This window comes from Rhynchophorus ferrugineus, unplaced genomic scaffold, assembly GCF_030347505.1.
Source record: "Rhynchophorus ferrugineus isolate W39M unplaced genomic scaffold, kcgeb_rfMv2 rfM9, whole genome shotgun sequence".
Lineage (NCBI taxonomy): Eukaryota > Metazoa > Arthropoda > Insecta > Coleoptera > Curculionidae > Rhynchophorus > Rhynchophorus ferrugineus.
In genome coordinates this window covers 8,347,688-8,366,767 of record NW_027472588.1, presented here as the reverse complement: position 1 = coordinate 8,366,767, position 19,080 = coordinate 8,347,688, and the positions used below count along the sequence as shown (strand labels likewise).

The 19,080-nt window shown below is 30.1% G+C and overlaps 1 protein-coding gene across 6 annotated transcripts in view; it reads left to right on the top strand.

Annotated features, from left to right (window-relative positions):
• knockout (Stork-head domain-containing protein knockout) overlaps positions 1 to 19,080 on the top strand; it is a 234,907-nt gene that overhangs the window by 95,026 nt on the left and 120,801 nt on the right. The gene's annotated exons all lie outside the window — the stretch shown is intronic.

Below are 19,080 nucleotides of genomic sequence, written 5' to 3'. Positions count from 1 at the left end.
AATTATCGAGGTAATATCTAGCGTAATTTCTTGTGGCGTGTATAACTGTCTCTTGATTTGATTTATTGGCGGTGCCAAGGCCATAAACCAAGGCGTAGATACAAGAGGCTGTTGTGGCCAAGTAATTCTAATACATTTAGTAGGATATATGACCGATTTTGTGTAATTTACAACTGTTTTAATTAACAAGAAGGAAAGTTTAAAGTTGCCTGAAATAAAAAAAAACCAACGAGGGATTATGTAGAAAGCATTTATGAGCTATCAGGTCTGATTAAGGTTATTTACAAATTCAGAATAAAGTTTCCGCGTTTCAAACGGCGCTTTCCAAGTATATTGCCTAATAAAAATGGGTAAATATAGCCTCTTGTCCGGTATATTTAGTTTTTTATTACAGATTAAAGTTAAAAAATATATATAAGTTTAACTCATTGAATATTTAATGATTTTAATTTCTTAATGAATGAGTATAAGTTTATAATTTAGTAGATGTTGGAAATCATTCATAGCTTTTATTCATACTTAAAATTTTTATACTTTTTAAAACAATTTCTTTTTCTTTTTTTTATATTTTAAACTCTCTTGTGTCTCCTTTTACCAACTGGAGTTTATCTGGACTGGACCTACAGTTTAACACGGGCTCCGAACCACGATCCTCGGCATTAAACCTACCAACTGTCAAGTGACTAACTTTAGAAATCATCCCAGAAGACATCCGGTCTTACCCAGCCTGGTTATTAGCGTGACTAGGATCATTTTCCTTGTCGGATTTTACACTCTTGCCTAGGGCAATCATAAATTTTAAATAATCACAAACATACATTTGCCACCATGCCCCAGCAGGATTCGAACTCGCGGCTATCGCAACAGTAGGAGGACCGTCCTATCGCTTTTACCACTACGCCACCAAGCCGGCTACAATTTCTTTTTAAATGAAAATATTCTCATTCATATCTCATAATTTTTTTTTACAAAATATCGCTCATATACATCTTTCTAAATTCTAAAAAGTATAAAGGTTCAATTTTAATTTCACACATGTCTAAACTAAAAATTATTAAGTTTTTATTATATTCTGTAGATATATATATATATATATATATATATATATATATATATATATATATATATATATATGTATATATATATATATATATATATATATATATATATATATATACATATGATTCTGCATAATATACAAAGATGCCTAGTTATTGTTATAAGCAGTAGTTAATGAAATTGACAAAATATGTACTATATAGTAAAAAACAATTATATTACAGTTTACAAAAATCGAAGTCATTTCTGCTTTATGTTTGCAAGATGTTATAACTATTATTTAATAATAGGTAGCAACATTTTCAGGAAAAAAACTTTATTATCAGCTTGATGTAGAAAATTATAATTAATTAAAAATCGTGAAATGAAATCAAACGTCACTTTCAACACCAGAACAACAAATATTAGTTTACTATTAATTTGTATTCCACCTAATCAGTTATAAAAAATATAATTCCAAATAAAACAATACAATAAACAAACAGAACAAGATAAAATATATTGGTATGTCTGGTTTGTTGATAATTTTGTTAATGATTCGTTAAAATTTAAAAAAATAACAAAAACAAAGCAATTGGAGTTAGTGTGATACCAAATAGTATAGATTAAATTCATGGTGTATTTTGAGGCTTTATCAAATAAATTAAATGCCCATATACAAAAGTCTGACTGATATACAACTTCAAACAATCTTTATTTTAAATATACTTAATATTTTTAAAATTATTTGAAATAATTATAAGATATCCAACAAATTTTAATTATGTAGATATCATTCTGCAGAAATCATAAACTAACTGTAACAAATCTATTAAAATTCACTCATTTACTTTCTTTATAAAAAAGTATTTGTAATCGAAATAGTTTGTAATATCATCACTTGAACATACATATCACAAACCGATCTTTTTTACCTCCAGAGATTTTTTATATCTCTGAATAAGGCTATTAAAAAAGTACAAGTATCCCGAAAAAAGATCCTCAAATAGGCCAGAGACTGGAAATTACAGATTAATAAATTGAAATATCTCCATCTCCATTTTCCATTGCGCCGAAATGGCACAAATCTCATTATGTCACTTGTGGACTGCACGATTCCTCAAGCAGAATCAGCGAAATACCTCAACATTCATCTCGCAGATAGTTTATATTGGAAATATCACGTTTAACTGTACTGATTAGTTAAAAAATACTTTCTACTTGATCTAAGATTAAAGAGAATTATCCTATCAGTCCATTATAAAGCCTTTTGGATTTACAGTGTGCAAATATGGAGTTCCACACGAACTACCATAGTTTATAAGTGGTACTCTTAATTTTATGGTCTATTCAAAATTTTTTGTACATACGTCATTAAAATGTTTAATGTATTGCCTTTCGCAATTTATAATTTCGTTTTAGAATCAGACAATATTTTCCTTTTCATTTTATTCTAGTTAAAAAGATACGCAATGCTATCTGAGTAGTTCGAACGCGTGAACGTATGCAAAATTCGTGAAAGTAATAGTGATAAGACATTACACTATTGTGGCTGTATAATTAACTGTACTTTTTAGATGTACGATAATGTTAAAATAAAATATTTTTGTTCAATTATTTTATTTAGATTAGAATTTTGTTTTAGTTTTATGTCAAAGCCAAACTGAACTAAAGTTCAGAGTAGATGCGGCAACATTGCGATCTTTTGAAGTCACAAATTCAGATGACGTATGTACAAAATAACTTTGAATAGACTATAACTTAACTAGTTTAATTTAAGATATACACATTGTGTATTGATGCAAGTACAACAGAACAACAGTAAGAAATTGATTTATAAATTATGATCGTACAAAATTAAGATGTATTAAAGAATCACTGACTCTGGATAATTCTGTTCAAAAATCACACACTACATTTATGTCTGTATATTATTAAACATTAGAGATTAACACCTTTAATGGGAAGAAAGTTTGCCTAAACACCGAGAAGTGTAATTTAACCACGAAATTTATTAGATTAGTGGATTTAGATAATAATCACACCTAGGTCTACAGCCAGTCGAAAAAAGACACTATCATCAAGAGCGCATAATAATAGCTTAAAGAAAAAGGTTAAACATACAGTTAACCTTTCCTCATACAGTTTTAATAGAAAATAAACGTCGAGAAACTTAATTTTTCCCTCTTCTAAATCGTACTTTTTATATTAAAATAATCAAACATTTTATGATGTAAAGATTGTCTTAATAATTTGTTGTAAACATGTGTCATTTGGGTGATTAAAAAGATTAATGGTCGGTGTTTCTTAAATAGAAATTTAAGAACCGAAAGCTGGCAACTATTAGGATGAGATTTTTTTTAGTGATAATTTCAGATACCTTTCGACCGTGCGAGTTAATAGGAAAAAGTTATAATTGATATTTCACCTTTCGTCTAATTTTTTTATTGTGGGTAGTTGCCTAAAATTAATTAGAAAGAAAAGAAACGAAATTATTGATATTGTTGTGTTTTTTTATATCTATTCTCTTAGCATTCCATAATCTGTCTAATAGGCAATCAATATTTGGTTATATATATTATATAGTTATTACATAAGATACGGTAGATAACTAACAAAATGTAATCACTGTATCAAATGCCGTCAAAAGGTTGATAAGCGTGTTCAAATATTTGGGTCTGAGTATTTGCTCTGATGACCTAGGAATCCCGAGTTGCGGTCTAAGTAATTCCAGCTTTGTACAATCCAGAAGGATGTGTTTGAAACTCTGTTGTACAGACAGTGGAAGGTCTCTTAACAAGTGTTCATGGGTCAGTCCGCTATGTCCTATTTGCAATCGGGCAAGGATACTAAGTTGGAACCTGTTAAAGTTATTAATATTAGGAGATTGATGGACGACCCTCTTGATCTCCCACAGTTTGTTGTTTGCCATAAGGGGATCTCTATTTAGTTGATCAAGTCCTCTATATAGAGGCATTTGTGTGTTTGGGCTTCTTCCCTGCTAAATAACTCACTTAATTTAGTTGAATTATCTTTTATGTTCGGCAGATAGTCAGCTCTTTCGTTTCCGGATATTCCCCAATAAGAGGGGACCCATAAATAATTAATCCTTACTCCTCTGATCTCCAGTTTTGTATGTAGTTCTCTGGTGGTTGTGACGAGATAGTGGACTGTCCTTACTGATATCAGGCTCCCCAAATAGTTCAAATTCCCTATAGATCCGCAGAGAAAATGCTGGTAATAGTAGGAAGGCAAAAGTGCTCCTCTAATATATTTGATATGTATGCAACACCCACGAAATCATCCCGTTTAGAACCATCCCTATAAAAAGTAAGGTAATAGTAATAGTTTGGGACCATATCTCCATATGGACCTAAAATTTGACTTATACACCAATACCTTGTTATCCAAAGATAATCCAATTATACAGCTGGTTCAGTTTAACTCCAAATTGTTTACACTTTATTAATTTATTTATTTTCAAAGTTAAGCGTCGACTTAGAAGGCTTTCCAGAAATATAAAATTATCTGCTTGTAGGAATCTTATTCCCTTTGATGCGACATGTTTTCAACTACTAATTGATTTTGTTGAGATGAGGTTCGAGGTTGCTTGTTGCTGATATTGGTATTGTCAGCATATATTTACACAGTCATTGTATTTGTTGCCCCCATTCACAATAAAATGTCTATATGTGATATAGGACTTTAGTAGTTGGAAGAACTTGCATAAGCAGACAACGTTAAACATCTGGGAATGCATTCTGATCGACGTCTGACATGGATAGAAGATATGGTGACAAAACGCCAAAGGCTTGGTCTTAAACTAAACCAAATGTATTGGCTGATAGAGCGTAAATCTAAAATATCACTAGATAACAAGGTTTTGCTGCATAAGTCAATACTTAGGCCCATTTGGGCCTATGGTATTGAACTGTCTGAATCTAACATAGCTGTCTTCCAGAGGTTCTAGAATAACACGTTGCGAGTCAACGTCGATGTCCTATATTACGTCTCCAACAAACTGATTCAGCGCGATAAACTCATAGAACCCATAACGAGTGTGATTCAAAATGTTAGAGCAAAGTACTCTAAAAGACTATTGATGCATCCTAATGCTCTCGCTAAAAAGTTAAATGTGCGCCATTCTAGTGTAATGCATAGACAATGAGACACATAGAGTGAGATTTAATAATCTCTAGAATAGTCTTTAGAATAAGTTAGGATAGACTATGGAATAAGTTAAACTAGTATCTATAATAAGATTATAAGTTGTACAGCTGATCACTAACTGAAGCGATCTTCTATATATCAGTAGAGTTATATTGTATAACGGAAATCATATAATAATAATTATTGCCCACGAGCAGATTGTTGAAGCTCTAAGAGGTTATCAAAATTATGCAGAGAATTGTTAGCATGATGAAAGTTAATAGTTAGATCAGATTATTTATCAGTTGTTTATATTGATACTTCACATTTTAACCAATAGATATCGCTGTTCAAAATATACGCGATCACCTAATATATTATATGTATTTTGTCACCAATTATTATTTGCAAATAAATAATAATTGGTGAGTATACTAAATGAGTAAATACTTCCAAAATTAACTCAAACGCCTAATATATTCTCGTTAAAATATGAAATAAATATGTAAAAGGAATACTATTTATCTCTATTTTAATGTGAATAATTTTACTACCACACATTAATTATAATAAATAACTAAACTGTTATTGCTAAAGAAAGTTTTCTAAGCATTTTAACTCTATCTGGTTTATTTTAACACTGGAATGTTGGTAAACTTTCTATTTGTTTACTCAATGTCGAAAAATTATTGTGACAATTTTAATTGAATACTCGATACGGTTATAACGTCGAATGTATGTGGATTGCCTTAGTTCTGTGTCACGTTTAATGGATATAAGCATATAATTTGAATTAATTAATCAATAATCAATTGGTTCGTAACGCCACATTGACGAATGTTTAAAAAATTGTTAACTGAAGTAATAATTACTGATACTGGTGAATATATGGATAGAGTGGCGTGTGATATTATTGCAAAAGTAGATATAAATCTTAGTATTGGAAAAATCAAAGTACTTGAAAATTGTACAAGGCAGTGTAGGAATATGTATTCTGTAATGTAGATTAAAAACCCTCGTTCTGTCCTAACAAATATAATTTACTATGCTAATAATTGTATAAAAAACCGCATAAACAATATTAAGATATTTGAAACGAAACTAGGATATAGTCGTATAATATTTCGAAAAGAGATGCTTAGTACGTTGGCTGCCAATAACGCGTTAGAGCATAATGTGAACCTTTCTTTGGACACCAATTACGCTTAAGTGCATTATACGTGCGGTTGTCTTTCTAAGTCTTGTATTTAGTTCGGCATTAAGCAGTGTGCACGTATAGTTGTATCGGCATTATCCGAAGACTATAGCTGAGTCATTTACATGCTTGATTTCGATTTTTCCCTTTTTGATTCATATGTATTACTGAATTGTATATGGCGAGAAAAATATTGATATGTCAGGGCCCACTCGTCCTAAAAGTGGAAAAATAGATGTGAAACGTGCCCTATCTTTACAAAAAATATTCAGGCAAGCGTACACCAATTATGACCTTCGCTTGTCTGTTATAAAAAAGTTACGTCCCAACCTACATCCAGAGCGGTTATCAGCGAATATGTTTTGAAAATACGGGAGGAGAAGAAAAGGTAGTAAGAAAGCAATACAAAAATTGTCATTTACAAAGAAAAAGAAAATGTACTATTTATGTATGCACTGCATGTCCTGGATATCCTGGTTAATGTTTAGACTGCGCAAAAATTAGTCATGAGTGACATCTTATGATTTATCTGAATAGGGTTTTTGTGAGTTTTGGTGAAAATTTGTATTAGCTTCTGGTCGTTCATTTATATCTACTGACTTCTCAATTTATTTGAATAAATATTTTGTTTGTTTGTAGTAATATTTACTTAGTTATTTTTTCTTTCGTTTTTCTGCTGAATATTTTTTTATCTTATTTTAGTAATTGATTCATTCCTATTATATATATATATATATATATATATATATATATATATATATATATATATATATATATATACATATATATATAATTTTGTTAGAGTATATTAAATTATATCCTCTAATCAACCATATATTACCTCAGTATAAACTGGACACACGTTAAAAAAACGTTATTAGGAATATTTTATTATTGTAATCATAAAAAAAGTAGTCGTCTTCTAGGGTAAGTATTTCATCCCAGATCGGCAGCGAACGTGTTGAGACATGATAAAATGTTGAGAGACTATATTTTAGTGTATAATTAAATTTAATATATTTTTAACTATATTTTTTAATTTAATTTAATTATGTTTCTTTCTCTTATTAACTAGAGTTTATCGTGAATGACTGTTTCTTGCTGATGACTTCGATCTTAATCTCAGTCTTGATATTAATTTTTTTATTTTGTCGTTGCCTTGGTCATTGAACACTATTACGCACCTTAATATTTGTTTAGCCTTTTTTTGCCGAATGTTTTTTTGTTATTGAATACTTTAACCATTCCAGCTTCGTGGTTTAAAGTTTTCTTTATATTATAAATTATTCATAAAGTTTATATGTGTATTTTAATCTAACAAATTTGGTGGCTTACCCATAAAAATTTACCAACGCGCATTTATTCACATTCATTAAAATTTATATATATTCAATTCTATTTAATTATATATTTTGGTAGTTTATCCCAAATTCTAATCATCATAGTAATGAATCATATAGAGATGATCGAATTATTGGTTTTATCAGACCATATGCGAAAGTATGATAATTGTGGAGGGGTAGTACAATAAATAATGATCCCTTCCAAAATGGGGTGATAAAATTAAAGGGGATATTGAAAATGCTCATTATTTTTTCTGTTTCATGAAAATATTAAAGGAATATAAAAGGCATATATAAGTTGACATTTAATTTGCTGATAATATATAAACAGATAATTAAAATGAGAACAATTAATTCTTGAATAACAACAGGTATAGAGTGAAAACTACACACCTCGACATAGAGAACATATGCATATAGTCTCTGAAGTAATCTGTTTACATGAATTTTGCTGAATGCCATTGTATCAAAAGTAAATACACAAACAAGCGTCACGAAAACATTTAACAAACTGTGGTAAACATGAAGAAATCTGATAAATATTGTCACGGTCTTTCAATATCTCACTTGCAAGAAGGAATGATGTTGAATAAATGTTCGGCCAAGTGTACTGAAGATTGAGGAGATTATGAATGAAAATAAAATAATTTTTTTCACTGAAAATCACATTATTTCATTATCAAGTAGAAACCTTTAACCTCGTATAAGCAGTTACACACAAGCATTTTTTAAAAATTTGTTTCAATGTCATAACTAGCTCTGTATTCAAAAAATGCGAAGAGACTAGAGAAAAATATAAACGGATTATATAATTTTCACTTTTTTGTTCAACAATGTTTTACATTTGTCTCTTTTTTATGTCTTAAAATAACAAATATATCACTTTGAGTTTATAGCGAGTTCACAGCTCTATCTATATTCAATATTATCATAATATTTCTGTTCACGTGTTATTGATTAACAATAAAATAAAGCACAACATCTGAGGCTGATTATCCTACAATGAGAGAAGCGATGAATGGTCAGTTTCCTACACATATGAAGGGGAGTTGACACTCGAGGGTTAGCAATATCCCCAAACCTAAACACAACTGATGAAATTAAATGCTGCGATCGATAAAAGTGCATTTTGTTTCGTTTATTCGCCACATTGGCGCATCCACCAATAACCTCGTTTTTAATCAAGAATATAAATAAGTAACGTTTTATACCCTAAATTCGTGAAACTGCCACGGCACTGCGTCGATCACGTCTTGAATTATACGATATGATTTGTGTCAGTTCGAATGAAAATCCTGTTATTTAAATGAGAATAGTATCTTCGAAATCCAAAAATTAAAAAAAAAATTACTGTTATATTATAATAAAATTCAACTATTCCTCTCTTAAAAAAGTATGTGTTCATATTTATTTTATTACCTTATATTTATCAAATGATTTATTCCAAATATTGCAAAAAATAATTAATTTTATATTTTAATTTTAGAAATTTTATTAAGTGTTTATCGGATATAAAAGAGCTGTTTTTTAATTAATTACGAAACCCATTAATTTAACACATACGTAAACCATAAACTCTAAGTTATCGAAAGCTATAAAATAGAAAAATTGCAAGAAATTTCTGATTGGGTAAGCTAAAAAAAATATAATTGAAATATCATGAAAACAGTTAGAGTTCGATTCAATCAACGACCATTTATAGAACATAAAACACTATAAAATTAAATATAAAATATTAATTAATATCTGAAGAGTCGTAATACAGCAAATAATTAGTTTAAAAAACAATTGAGATAAAAACATCTTGTTCATTCATATATAAAGACGCAGAAATGTGGCAGTTTAAATAGTTAATGGTTAATTTGGATTAATTATGAGTGTTAATTATACGTTTAAGGAAACATAAATGCAACTTAATACAAGTGTAACTAACGTTAATAACTTCATATATAATGATAGTTATTCTCATTAGCGTTATAATTATTTATTTGTCTTTAGATTGTGTTAAAACAAAGAGATTAGTGTTACTTTATAATGCGAAAAATGTGATTTAAAGTATTTTTTTTTATCGGAAACAATTTTTAGCATCAATGTGCTAATATATGATTTATATATATATATATATATATATATATATATATATATATATATATATATATATATATATATTTTAAAGTCTTCTTTTATCAACTAGGGGTTTACTTGGACTGGACCTAGATTTTAACGTAGGCTTCGAACCAAGGTCCTAGGCATTAAGCCTACCGACTGGCGATTGACCAACTGTAGAAATCTTCCCAGAAGACATCCGGTCTTCCCCAGCCTGATTATTGCCGTGACTGAGATCATTTTCCTTGTCGGATTTGACACTCTTGCCTAGGACAATCACAAATATGAAACAATCAAAAACATAAATTTATGTCCATGCCCCAGCAGGATTCGAACCCGCAGCTATCGCAATAGTAGGAGGACCATACTGCCGCCTTTATCACTGTATCACCAATTAGCCGCCTATTATAACATTTATCTGATAAATAATCTAAAATATTTGTCATATTAAAAGCATGCTACCATATGTCATAAAAGGCTATGATGACAAAACTGTTGGGTTTCATTGTTTGGTTACGCGTTTATGCAATTTTTTTGGTTAACCTTTTTATTTCCTGGCACTGAGCTCTAAAATAATTTTGATGCCTTTGTCATATCTATTCTTGCCAAGCTATGGTCCAGCTGTATAGGCGTCCTATTAGTGTGAATCCTAAGAATATAAATTATAGTCAACATAATCCGATTTATTTAAAAGTTCGGGCACTTCAACTTTAATGCGTTAAAGGTTCCAATACATAGACTGGGGAGAAATATGCCTAAACCATAATGATTAACCGAGCTCACCATATGTTAAATTTTTTCCTGATACAGGCAGGAAACTTTCTTGATATATATCTATCAAGGGAGGCTTGCGACTAAGACAGATTTTGTGGAATTACTTCTATCGTACTTCTACCAAAACCTACTGTTGTTGCTGAGAATCTGTGATGAAGTTAGTTATGAATGTCTTTACCAGTGGCACGTCAGCTCCCAGTGAACTTGGGAGTTTATTCTTTCGGAATTTGGGAATGTCTTTGACCTAACCTATAAAAGACTACGGATCGAATTAGTATCTTTTACAACAAGCACTTCACTGGCAGGGGATTTTTTTAGGTTATATTTCGCTACCTTTTTGAATAGTGATTCGTGAATTTTATTTGTCGAACATATTTTTTTTTCAATTAATTGGAAAAATCCATGAGACAACAAAAACCCAGGCTATCAAAATATTAACAGTTCTAAAAATTCCGCTAAAATCACAAAGTTTCGCGAGTTGTTATTTGTTAGGTTTGTTAAAACACATTTCGCACTAATACGAATTGACCGATTTGACGGAGGTTAAAGGATAGTTATGTTTATATAGTAGATATGTAGTATTTTAGAAGATTTCAATAAGTCAAAAAAACATATTTTATTATATGTATCTATACATGTTTGATGTAATTATGAACATTTGCCATAGATATGGATTTAACCTTAGATATGGAAAATATATGTGGAGTTAACCATAATATTAGCTAAGGATGGTAGAAATATTAAGATTTCAATTGTATTTCTTTATCAATCTAATAGATCAACAGGTTCAGAAACTGTTTTTAAGTATTCATTTAAACCCGTAGTATTTCTTTCAATGCCTCAAGTTCCTGACTTAAACCATTAGGCGTACTTTAAAAAAGGATTCAAGAAGAACTGGAAATTCAGCGACTATGGTCCAAAATAGCTTAATGCCTGGACAAAAGTTATGAGAATCCCAAGTGATGCAACAAGATGATAATGAAACTGAATGTTTAGATTATTTATAGAAGTACATATTTTAATTTTTCTAGTTAATACTAACATAGTTATTGAATCTTATTTTATCGAAAATAAATGAACTAAAAAGGCGGACTAGGGTGACAATTGAGAATCTGTTGGAATGAAATTGGAAGCTCGTCAGAGAGCTGGAGCGACCAAATATCAGTGCATAAATAATTACTGATTTAGCAAATTTGAAATAAAGCCTCAAGATAAAACATACAACCTATATTTTGATCAAATATGTGAGGATAGCTATAGAGTAGAGTGTGTAAGATTTGTGGACATTTATATGTTTTTAATTACCGAGAATATGCAATAAAATAAATGTTGTCTAGGATAAAATGTTGTCTATTCCTATTAAAGGATAATTGAAGTTTAATATAAGCTAAATACAAAAATTCTACACCATACACCTAATGAGGGTACGTAGTTAATTGTAGTTTAAATCCTTAAATAACATTATATGTTAAAATGTTAAAATTATCAATTATATCTACTTATTGCTTTTGTTTCATTACTTTGTTTATATATATATATATATATATATATATATATATATATATATATATATATATATATATATATATATACACTCATTTTTATTAATAAATAGTAAATTTAACAATAATCTATTTTATTGTCATCTAGATTATGTATTTTTTGATAAGTGAGAAGCTACCAAGGCTTTATGATATTAGTAGCATTTACAGTTTAATGTAGTCACATAATTATTTTAAAAAAAAGTAAAAATTTAGTTGTTTCTCCACAAGGCGAGGATAAAAATATACTTGGATAACAAAAATAAAGTATCCCTACTGTTATTATTAGTTTTTTCCTCTGAATCATAATCCTCGGCTGTATGGGGATTGATATCCCAATAAACTGAAACTTGTTTCGACGCCACTGTTCCAAGAACCCCTGAAACGCGTCGGTATGCCGAACAGGGACTCAGGCTCTTGTACGTATTCAGTTCCCGATCTGGTTTTAGTCATCGGTAAAGCGCGACGCGTCTCGCTTATGGGGGACCGTCCTGGATGGTTTCCGCGTCTCTATCTCGGGTCGTTCGAACTTTGTATGCATCGAAAGCGTAGCCGGCTGGTCTGGATGAAGTTTTTCAACACGGCGATCACCAGAGGGTGTGTAGTAAAATCGATGTGTTTGTGGATATATGTTTATTCTTGCATTCCGATGCTATTTTAATGGTTTGTTTTGTTGATGTTGATGGTTTCTCGAGTTTCGATAGGGACAACAAATCATACTACTAAATATTTGGAATATCGACGTAAGCTGATATAATATATCTTTTTTTAGTTTTATACTAAAGGACTAAGGTCGTATATTACTCTAAACATATGCATTTTAGGTTTTCTTTCAACAGAAATAGAAAAAGATGAAGAGTAATTTTCCCATGACTTTTTTCTGAATAGTTATTAATTTTTTTATATTAATTACATTAGGTATACGTTAAATTAAATTATTACTACTGTTCTGTTGTACTTGCATTAATATATGTTACAAGCAAGGCGAGTACGGGATTAAAACGTCAATATATATTTCCCAACTTAAACTAAACTGATCTACTTAAGTTAAAGTTAAGAATACACTTACACACTAAACAAGTTCATGTTCATGTTTGTTTCGCTTCATTATTCTGATATCTTGCATGTTGCCCAATAGCTCTATTGCTTCCACGTTGTTGTGATTTATCAACCTTATTTCATGTTTTAAGGCGAGAACTGGATTACTAATTGCTTTGATGACTTAGTGCAACCCCATATTTGCATCCCAGGTCCAAATTGGATTTATGATTGAGTGATAAACCAATCTCTTTGATTGATTTTAGGTCAATTTTAGAGTATCTTCCAACTAACCAGTAGCATTGCTTGACTTTGAGCCTAATCTGCACTACTTTTTGTCTAATATGATTTTTTCATTTTAACCTAACATTGAGATGTATTCCAAGGTAATTGACTGAAGCTGCTTGAGGAATTGGGCCTTTGTGAAGTGATATAATTGGGTTTCTGTGCTTTCGCAGCAACGCAAAATTAACATTAGACAGATTTGAAGCTAATAAGCTGTATTTTTCAGCCTCTAGAACATCTGTAGATGTTGTTCATCACTACTTGCACTTCTTCTACAGCCTTAGATGGAGATATACCTTTTGCCATGATAACTGTGTCATCGTCAAATATTCCAAGTATTGTTTCTTTTATAGTTTTTATAACAGCAGTATAGAGCAGAAGAAGCGTGGTCCCAAGACATCACCCTGTGATATTTATTAATATTTAAGGAATACATGAAGGAGAATGAAGGTGAAAGTGTTAATGTGCTCCATCGTTCACATGACTCATATCCCTAGTAATCTGAAACCAAAAAATAAATTACTATATAAATTCTTATATTGGTCAAATAAGAGAAAAAAAGAGAATGTTTATAATTTCCGATTATTTAAAGAATTTAGATGCCGCTTCACTGAACAGCTAGATTTGGAAATAATTGTAATTAATAAAAATCTACTTACGGGTATATTCTTAAAAGATGAAGCTTGGACAATATTAAAGAATATCTATTTTTTCAGCTTTATAGACTAAAATACCATCTTAATTTATATCATATAACTTCGTTATTTACGCCAGAATATCAAGGACACTTTTTATTACAAAAATAGTGGATATTAAATGATATTTTATTCTTTATAATAAACAGTAAAACTTGCAACAGTAAATATTATGTAAAACCAACAGGGTTTCATACAACAACTGTTCAATTAAGATCTCGCCATTAAATTAATTTTTCAATTAGGTTTACACCTCGCTATGAATGGAATATTGCTATTACGGTCATGTTATGAAACGAAACGATTTAGTAGCGAAATTACTGCAGTTATTGCAGATATATTAACACAAATAGATCTAAAAACAATAAGAAATCATTTACTGCACTTTGATTAAGAAAAATCATTTTATTTATTTGAGTTCTTTGTGAAGCACTTCTTGTATAATCAAGCCTAAATTATAGACTGCTTGGCTTAAATAGTAATCAAGGTGACATCCCAAAGCTTCAATTGTTGCTATAGTTCGAATCCTGTCGTCGCATTTGTTATTGTCCATAAGGCAATAGATAGCAGTGCAAAATCCGAAAAGGAAAATTATCTTAGTCAAGCCAATTACCAAGTTGTGTAAGACTGGATGTCCTTTTGGCTGATCTTTAAGTTGGTTACTCGCCAGTCGGTAGTCTGCATACCGAGGACTGTGGCTTGGAGCCCACGTTAATCAATAAATCAGTGGTTCAGTAGATAAAGCCTCGTTGGTACGAAAGAGATGCTTAATATATCAAAACAAAGATGTATGATAATTAGTATAGGAGGGGTAGGGACAATCATAGACGAAGAATCAGAACGTTTTTTCAATTATCACAATATTCGTGTTTATTTGAGTTTTGATATAATACAGTGTTCTAGTAGCAAGCAGAAAACACATCACAACATTTATGATAAAGATATTGATTAGTAATAAAAGAAGGAACAACAGAGGCTAATCATCTCACAGTAAAAATAAAATGAATGGTCAGTTTCCTCCCATATGTGCAGGGGAGTCTTTTGTCGAGGGTTGGTATAATATTAACCCCCTTGTCAAGACTGAAACACAACAGACAAAATTAAACAGGACATTCACTGGAAGTGTGTTTTAATTAATTTTGTTTCCTCCGTCAAATATATTATAACATTCTATTGTTTATTATTATATTTGTGAAATTTATTGTAAATAAGAGTTCAATAAATCAAAGTTAGATATCATGAATCAATTTAAAATAAACTATTTAATTGTAATTTAAAACGGGACTACACGGACACTCTCTGCCATCACACATAACTTACAATTACCCTGACAACATCTTGCTACATCTTGCTCAATCACAACAAACAGCGCTGCATCTATTACTCAAGCTAATTAGACTGAATTAATTCAGTTAACTAGATAATAATATTGACTGTTGAAACAGATGGCTTTAAATTACTCACACGCATCCTTCAGATTTAAATGGGTTCTAGAAAGAAGAGTTGATTCTTGATGCTGTTGAAGATTAAGGCCAATTCTTACAGATCATTAAATGAATATACATTTATTTAACGTAACATAATTTATATAAATTATGTCTAGCTGTATTTGATATCACTTTTAATCATGTAAAATTCTTCATAATATGACATCGAGTATGTCTTCCATATAATAATCGACTTAGCGAGAATTTTGTCTCCCGTTTTGAGGAAAATCGGGGCACCTGGAGGGGTAAAAGTTGGCACAGTTAAAGTTTTTCTCGTCTGCAAATCTGCAAAATTGTGATCCAACATTGGAATAAATAAGCAAAGAACGATGCAATTTCTTTTTGAATGTTGGGAAAAAAATTATTTTTTTAATCAACCTGATTTATTTATTGTTTTTGCAATATGTTATTTAGGTGAGATATATGAATAAAAGATAAAGATTATATGAAATCATAAAAGAAGTAATAACAATTTGCAGCAATTAATATAAAATTAACTATATAATTTGCAAAGATGGAACACATAAGACAAATAGTAGAAATTCTGTATTGTTAGCAGTACATTTGTAAACATTTCAGACCGTTAATAAATGATGATAAATGACTATATGGTATTCTATTCCTTGAATTTTGTATCAATTATTTTGGAAACTTATTTTATAGACCTAAGTTATAGATTACTTTAACATACACATCTTAATTTTAAAAAATACATTATCTAATTATGTTAAGATGTTATCTGGTTATGGCTGTTAAGATGGATACTTGTATTTGATTCTTTGAAGTTGTAAAAGTTCTGAAGAATGATGTTCAGTGATATAGTAACTTAAACTTATCAACACTTTTTTGATTATTGAAATTTAATGAAAATTAGATTTAATTAAATGTCATTTAATAAAGTGAATAGTGAATGTTAGTTCTTGAGATATTTATAAACGTTTATATATACTTAGTATACGTTATAAACGTTATTATATAGTATAATACGTTTTAATATACAGACATTTATTATTTTAATTAATATTTTATACCGACTATATTTGATATGATCTTGCGCAATCTTATATGAACAGAAACTTAAATAAAGTATTAACGAACAATGAGTATCAACATTTCAGAAAAATTAAAACTGATAAATAGAGTGAGAAAATTATTTTGGTTGAAGTTCGACAGCTTACAAAGAGAAAGCATCTGAACAAACAAAAGTATGTCTTCTATATATTTAATAAGATCTATTTATAATATCCTCCTAGGTATAATGCTTACGGAAAATCCAAATTAATAAACAACAAAAAAACTAAATAAAACGAACAAAAGCTCAATTTATTATAGAATTGGTTTTTTCCTATGACGGTCGCCTTGCGCAACTCCTTGTTGACGCTTCCAATCAATGAATAATGGTACTACGCGATTATCGACGTACCTCCATTAAAAGCAGCGTCCGTCATTTCAATCACTCATTTATTTCTAAGAGGAACCTTTAGAATCGCTCGGTGCTAAACGGGTATCGGAATTGGGCATCTGAATGGCAACAACCCGCCGCTTCGTTGAATATTTTGACTTGATGGAATCTGCGAAAATGATCGTAGATGTTAATGTTAAATCGATAATAATTTGCTAAGTCACTATGCCAGGTGAGTTCGGCAACGTATCGGGTGGATTGAAAAGATTTCTATTATATCGATGACAGCGTTTAATAAAATCTGAATAAAAATTAATTAAAAAATATTTTGGGTTTAGTTTTTCTTTATCGTTGATGTTATACAATCTGATGGAGATTGGATATTGATTATTATGTGATTAACAGATTTAGATTCTATTTAAACACTTTCTTATTTTAGACATTTGTAACAGCTCTTAATACTCGTGGTATTATTATTTTGTGCTATTGTTCCCAGTGTTTAAGAAGAATTTTTGTATTACTGTATGCTTCAGTTATTACATTTTTTCTTTAAATTCTAATTTATTGATTTATTGATTCTAATTTATTCATTTTTGGATGTATATTATGACATTCGCTCGCTGCTGTCCATTTATCTGTGGTGTATGTGTTTAGTAAATAATCGATAGTCATATGCTGATATGAGAAATTCCTCATGTCATTTCTATAGCTTCAAGTGGTAGATTGGGTTGTTCATGAATTATTTTTGATACTATTTCACTGCTATCAAGAACAAGAAAAAACAGTAGCTAACAAACTGGAGAAAGCCTTCATATCAAACGAAACTGATATTGGATATAATTTGCCGGATATAAAATGTGATAATTAAATGATTCAGTTAGTTACGTTCAAAATAAGTAACAAAAGTTAATAAAGCTGACATTAATCCAGAAAAATACTAACTAATAATAGGACAAAAACTGTCTGATAGATATTACCAAGAAAGGGAAGTACAGATGTCAATATTATAGAAATATTAGGAAATGAAATAAGAGACCTATAGCATTGCCACCAGCATTATCTAAGATATTTAAAAAACTTAAACAAGAGGAATCCTGCCCTACAATAAAAGAAGTTAATGTGTACCACAACTAAGTGTGTTGGAACCAATTCTTCACGTACTCTATACATTTGACCTATATCAAATTGAACGTATCACAATGGCTAAATTTGCTGATCTTGTCAGAAACTATAGCGAAGAAGCTACACGAAAATTACAACAGGCCATTGGCAATATAAAGAATTGTACCCAAATTCGGTAAATAAAAATTAAAGAATGTAAATCCATGCATGTGCAGATTAGGAAACAGTTTAGAATAATCACAATTAAAATGTGGGGCAAAAGTCCCGATAAAATTTTGATTGTCTATAACTTTGCTCAAAGAAAAGATATGTAAGTTTGGTTTTCATAAAGTTTATTTGATATTTACGTTTTTTTTTATTATGATTGAAAAATTAAATGGTGACCGCGATTTGCTATGCAACTTTCGGCTCTAATTAAGGCATTTTTATTGATATCCTGCAACATAGGATGCTGAATTTCTTCAATTTCATGGCGAATATTGTCTTTGAGATGTTGAATCATTTGGGGCTCATTCACATAAACTTTTAATTAAAAAAAACCCCATAAGAAAAAGTTTGATGCTGTTAAATCTGGAGATCTGGCTGGCCACGCTAAATCGCCTCTTCGCGAAATTAGTCTTCGTGGAAAAACGTTATCTTAGACATTAAAAAAAAGCACCAATGATGTTTGCAGCAAGAATACTACATCTTATAGTAGTTTTTAATAGATGTAAGGATGTTTAATGAATACATTGAGGATTCTGTGTTCCCCAAAACCGACTGTTCTAATTGTTGACGTGGCCACTGACAAGAAAATGGGTTTCATCGCTCATTATCAATTTAGACGAAAAATCTTCAATTTCTTAGGATTGCATTATAGTATTAAACTCGTTGATCTTTCGGTAACAATTTTTGGACTAATTGAA